The sequence below is a fragment of the Rhipicephalus microplus genome, unplaced genomic scaffold (assembly GCF_043290135.1).
Source record: "Rhipicephalus microplus isolate Deutch F79 unplaced genomic scaffold, USDA_Rmic scaffold_44, whole genome shotgun sequence".
NCBI classification, from domain to species: Eukaryota; Metazoa; Arthropoda; class Arachnida; order Ixodida; family Ixodidae; genus Rhipicephalus; species Rhipicephalus microplus.
The window spans coordinates 2,656,307-2,662,685 of record NW_027464617.1 but is presented as its reverse complement, the minus strand read 5'-3'; the positions used below and the strand labels follow the sequence as shown (position 1 = coordinate 2,662,685).

At 53.7% G+C, this 6,379-nt stretch overlaps 2 non-coding genes across 2 annotated transcripts; both read right to left on the bottom strand.

Moving 5' to 3' along the window:
* Positions 1 to 900: 900 nt before the first annotated feature.
* On the bottom strand, positions 901 to 973 carry TRNAS-GCU (transfer RNA serine (anticodon GCU)). The gene has a single exon. It is a non-coding gene; the product is annotated as a tRNA-Ser (tRNA).
* Positions 974 to 5,457: 4,484 nt separating this feature from the next.
* TRNAS-GCU (transfer RNA serine (anticodon GCU)) lies at positions 5,458 to 5,530 on the bottom strand. The gene has a single exon. It is a non-coding gene; the product is annotated as a tRNA-Ser (tRNA).
* Positions 5,531 to 6,379: the final 849 nt, after the last annotated feature.

The following is a 6,379-nucleotide window of genomic DNA, read 5'->3' as shown; positions in this document are numbered from 1 at the left end:
GGAAAAAAAGCGCCGCACCACCTCCGGTTGGGCTCGAGCCTCCAACCTTTCGGTTAATAGCCCATCGCGCTAGCCAAGTACGCCACGGAGACAGTCGTGCTCCATTCTCACCACCATCAGAACATATCTTCAAATCTATCAGCCCAAAGAAAAAAAAGCAACACACCACTCCCGGGAGGGCTCGAACCTCCAACCTTTCAGTTAACAGCCGATCGCGCTAGCCAATTGCGCCACGGAGACAGTCGTGCTCCACTCTCACCACCGTCAGAGCATTTCTTCAGAGCTATCAGCCCAAAGGAAAAAAAGCGCCGCACCACCACCGGGTGGGCTCGAGCGTCCAACCTTTCGGTTAATAGCCCATCGCGCTAGCCAATTACGCCACGGAGACAGTCGTGCTCCACTCTCACCACCATCAGAACATATCTTCAAAGCTGTCAGCGCAAGGAAAAAAGCAACACACCACCACCAGGTGGGCTCGAACCTCCAACCTTTCCGTTAACAGCCCATCGCGCTAGCCAATTGCGCCACGGAGACAGTCATGCTCCACTCTCACCACCGTCAGAACATTTCTTCAGTGCTTTCAGCTCAAAGAAAAAAAAGGCCGCACAACCACCGGGTGGGCTCGAACCTCCAACCTTTTGGTTAATAGCCCATTGCGCTAGCCAATTACGCCACGGAGACTGTCGTGCTCCACTCTCACCACCATCAGAACATATCTTCAGAGCTATAAGCGCAAAGAAAAAAAGCAACGCACCACTCCCAGGAGGGCTCGAACCTCCAACCTTTCGGTTAACAGCCGATCGCGCTAGCCAATTGCGCCACGGAGACAGTCGTGTTCCACTTCCACCACCATCAGAACATATCTTCTAAGCTATCAGTGCAAAGAAAAAAGCAACACACCTCTCCCGGGAGGGCTCGAACCCCCAACCTTTCGGTTAGCAGCCGAACGCGCTATCCAATTGCGCCATGGAGACAGTCATGCTCCACTCTCACCACCGTCAGAACATTTCTTCAGAGCTATCAGCCCAAAGAAAAAGAAGCGCCGCACCACCATCGGGTGGGCTCGAACCTCCAACCTTTCAGTTAACAGCCGATCGCGCTAGCCAATTGCGCCACGGAGACAGTCGTGCTCCACTCTCACCACCGTCAGAACATTTCTTCAGAGCTGTCTGCCCAAAGGAAAAAAAGCGCCGGACCACCACCGGGTGGGCTCGGACCTCCAACCTTTTCGTTAACAGTCGATCGCGCTAACCAATTGCGCCACGGAAAGAGTCGTGCTCCACTCTCACCACCAACAGGACATTTCTTCAGAGCTGTCAGCCCAAAGGAAAAAAAGCGCCGGACCACCACCATGTGGGCTCGGACCTCCAAACTTTTCGTTAACAGTCGATCGCGCTAACCAATTGCGCCACGGAAAGAGTCGTGCTCCACTCTCACCACCAACAGGACATATCTTCAAAGCTCTCAGCGCAATGAAAAAGCAACACACCACTCCCGGGAGGGCTTGAACCTCGAACCTTTCGGTTAAAAGCCGATCGCGCTAGCCAATTGCGCCACGGAGACAGTCATGCTCCACTCTCACCACCGTCAGAACATTTCTTCAGAGCTATCAGCCCAACGAAAAAAAAGCGCCGCACCACCATCGGGTGGGCTCGAACCTCCAGCCTTTCGGTTAACAGCCCATCGCGCTAGCCAATTGCGCCACGGAGACAGTCATGCTCCACTCTCACCATCGTCAGAACATTTCTTCAGAGCTATCAGCCCCCCCAAAAAAAGCGCCGCACCACCACCGGGTGGGCTCGAACCTCCAACCTTTCGGTTAATAGCCCATCGCGCTAGCCAATTACGCCACGGAGATAGTCGTGCTCCAATCTCACCACCATCAGAACATATCTTCAAAGCTATCAGCGCAAAGAAAAAAAAAGCAACCCACCACTCCCGGGAGGGCTCGAACCTCCAACCTTTCGGTTAACAGCCGATCGCGCTAGCCAATTGCGCCACGGAGACAGTCGTGCTCCACTCCCACCACCACCAGAACATATCTTCAAAGCTATCAGCCCAAAGAAAAAAAGCGCCGCACCACCACCGGGTGGGTTCGAACCTCCAACCTTTCGGTTAACAGCCGATCGCGCTAGCCAATTGCGCCACGGAGACAGTCCTGCTCCACTCTCACCAGCATCAGAACAAATCTTCAAAGCTATCAGCCCATAGAAAAAAAAGCCCGCACCACCACCGGGTAGGTTCGAACCTCCAACCTTTTCGATAACAGCCGATCGCGCTAGCCAATTGCGCCACGGAGAGAGTCGTGCTACACTCTCACCACCAACAGAACATATCTTCAAAGCTATCAGCGCAAAGAAAAATGCAACACACCACTCCCGAGAGGGCTCGAAACTCCAACCTTTCGGTTAACAGCCGATTTCGCTAGCCAATTGCGCCACGGAGACAGTCATGCTCCACTCTCACCACCATCAGAACATTTCTTCAAAGCTATCAGCCCAAAGAAAAAAAAGCGCCGCACCACCATCGGGTGGGCTCGAACCTCCAACCTTTCGGTTAGCAGCCGATCGCGCTAGCCAATTGCGCCACGGAGACAGTCCTGCTCCACTCTCACCACCATCAGAACATATCTTCAAAGCTATCAGCCCAAAGAAAAAAATAGCGCCGCACCACCAACAGGTGGGCTCGAACCTCCTACCTTTCGGTTAACAGCCGATCGCGCCAGCCAATTGTGCCACGGAGACAGTCGTGCTCCACTCTCACCCCCGTCAGAACATTTCTTCAGAGCTACCAGTCCAAAGAAAAAGAAGCGCTGCACCACCACCGGGTGGACTCGAACCTCCAACCTTTCGGTTAAGAGCCGATCGCGCTAGCCAATTGCGCCACGGAGACAGTCGTGCTCCACTCTCACCACCATCAGGACATATCTCCAAAGCTATCAGCGCAAAGAAAAAAGCGACACACCACTCCCGGGAGGGCTCCAAACTCCAATGTTTTGGTTAACAGCCGAACGTGCTAGCCAATTGCGCCACAGAGACATTCGTGCTTCAATCTCACCACCGTCAGAACGTTTCTCCAAAGCTATCAGCGCAAAAAAAAAGCGCCGCACCACTCCCGGGAGGGCTCAAAACTCCAATTTTTCGGTTAACAGCCGAACGTGCTAGCCAATTGCGCCACGGAGACAGTCGTGCTCCACTCTCACCACCGTCAGAACATTTCTTCAGAGCTATCAGCCCAAATAAAAAAAAGTGCCGCCCCACCACCGGGTGGGCTCGAATCTCCAACCTTTCAGTTAACAGCCAATTGCGCCACGGAGACAGTCGTGCTCCACTCTCACCACCGTCAGAACATTTCTTCAGAGCTATCAGCCCAAAGAAAAAAAAGCGCCGCACCACCATCGGGTGGGCTCGAACCTCCAACCTTTCGGTTAACAGCCCATCGCGCTAGTCAATTGCGCCACGGAGACAGTCATGCTCCAGACTCACCACCGTCAGAACATTTCTTCTGAGCTATCAGCTCAAAGAAAAAAAAGCGCCGCACCACCACCGGGTGGGCTCGTACCTCCAACCTTTCGGTTAACAACCAATCGCGCTAGCCAATTGCGCCATGGAGACAGTCGTGCTTCACTCTCACCACCGTCAGAACATTTCTTCAGAGCTATCAGCCCAAAGAAAAAAAAGCGCCGCACCACCACCGGGTGAGCTCGAACCTCCAACCTTTCGGTTAACAGCCGATCGCGCTAGCCAATTGCGCTATGGAGACAGTCCTGCTCCACTCTCACCACCATCAGAACATATCTTCAAAGCTATCAGCCCAAAGAAAAAAAAAGCAACACACCACTCCTGGGAGGGCTCCAACCTCCAACCTTTCGGTTAACAGCCCTACGCGCTAGCCAATGCGCCACGGAGACAGTCGTGCTCCACTCTCACCACCATCACAACATATCTTCAAAGCTATAAGCCCGAAGAAAAAAAAGCGCCGCACCACCTCCGGGTGGGCTCAAGCCTCCAACCTTTCGGTTAATAGCCCATCGCGCTAGCCAATTACGCCACGGAGACAGTCGTGCTCCATTCTCACCACCATCAGAACATATCTTCAAAGCTATTAGCGCAAAGAAAAAAGCAACACACCACTCCCGGGAGGGCTTGAACCCCCAACCTTTTGGTTAGCAGCCGATCGCGCTGGCCAATTGCGCCACGGAGACAGTCATGCTCCGCTCTCCCCACCATCAGAACATTTCTTCAAAGCTATCAGCCCAAAGAAAAAAAAGCACCGCACCACCACCGCGTGGGCTCGAACCTCCAACCTTTCGGTTACCAGCCGATCGCGCTAGCCAATTGCGCCACGGAGACAGTCCTGCCCCACTCTCACCACCATCAGAACATATCTTCAAAGCTATCAGCCCAATGAAAAAACAGCAACACACCACTCCCGGGAAGGCTCGAACCTCCAACTTTTCAGTTAACAGCCGATCGCGCTAGCCAATTGCGCCACGGAGACAGTCGTGCTCCACTCTCACCTCCGTCAGAACATTTATTTGGAGCTATCAGCCCAAAGGAAAAAAAGCGCCGCACCACCTCCGGTTGGGCTCGAGCCTCCAACCTTTCGGTTAATAGCCCATCGCGCTAGCCAAGTACGCCACGGAGACAGTCGTGCTCCATTCTCACCACCATCAGAACATATCTTCAAAGCTATCAGCCCAAAGAAAAAAAAAGCAACACACCACTCCCGGGAGGGCTCGAACCTCCAACCTTTCAGTTAACAGCCGATCGCGCTAGCCAATTGCGCCACGGAGACAGTCGTGCTCCACTCTCACCACCGTCAGAGCATTTCTTCAGAGCTATCAGCCCAAAGGAAAAAAAGCGCCGCACCACCACCGGGTGGGCTCGAGCGTCCAACCTTTCGGTTAATAGCCCATCGCGCTAGCCAATTACGCCACGGAGACAGTCGTGCTCCACTCTCACCACCATCAGAACATATCTTCAAAGCTGTCAGCGCAAGGAAAAAAGCAACACACCACCACCAGGTGGGCTCGAACCTCCAACCTTTCCGTTAACAGCCCATCGCGCTAGCCAATTGCGCCACGGAGACAGTCATGCTCCACTCTCACCACCGTCAGAACATTTCTTCAGTGCTTTCAGCTCAAAGAAAAAAAAGGCCGCACCACCACCGGGTGGGCTCGAACCTCCAACCTTTTGGTTAATAGCCCATTGCGCTAGCCAATTACGCCACGGAGACTGTCGTGCTCCACTCTCACCACCATCAGAACATATCTTCAGAGCTATAAGCGCAAAGAAAAAAAGCAACGCACCACTCCCAGGAGGGCTCGAACCTCCAACCTTTCGGTTAACAGCCGATCGCGCTAGCCAATTGCGCCACGGAGACAGTCGTGTTCCACTTCCACCACCATCAGAACATATCTTCTAAGCTATCAGTGCAAAGAAAAAAGCAACACACCTCTCCCGGGAGGGCTCGAACCCCCAACCTTTCGGTTAGCAGCCGAACGCGCTATCCAATTGCGCCATGGAGACAGTCATGCTCCACTCTCACCACCGTCAGAACATTTCTTCAGAGCTATCAGCCCAAAGAAAAAGAAGCGCCGCACCACCATCGGGTGGGCTCGAACCTCCAACCTTTCAGTTAACAGCCGATCGCGCTAGCCAATTGCGCCACGGAGACAGTCGTGCTCCACTCTCACCACCGTCAGAACATTTCTTCAGAGCTGTCTGCCCAAAGGAAAAAAAGCGCCGGACCACCACCGGGTGGGCTCGGACCTCCAACCTTTTCGTTAACAGTCGATCGCGCTAACCAATTGCGCCACGGAAAGAGTCGTGCTCCACTCTCACCACCAACAGGACATTTCTTCAGAGCTGTCAGCCCAAAGGAAAAAAAGCGCCGGACCACCACCATGTGGGCTCGGACCTCCAAACTTTTCGTTAACAGTCGATCGCGCTAACCAATTGCGCCACGGAAAGAGTCGTGCTCCACTCTCACCACCAACAGGACATATCTACAAAGCTCTCAGCGCAATGAAAAAGCAACACACCACTCCCGGGAGGGCTTGAACCTCGAACCTTTCGGTTAAAAGCCGATCGCGCTAGCCAATTGCGCCACGGAGACAGTCATGCTCCACTCTCACCACCGTCAGAACATTTCTTCAGAGCTATCAGCCCAACGAAAAAAAAGCGCCGCACCACCATCGGGTGGGCTCGAACCTCCAGCCTTTCGGTTAACAGCCCATCGCGCTAGCCAATTGCGCCACGGAGACAGTCATGCTCCACTCTCACCATCGTCAGAACATTTCTTCAGAGCTATCAGCCCCCCCAAAAAAAGCGCCGCACCACCACCGGGTGGGCTCGAACCTCCAACCTTTCGGTTA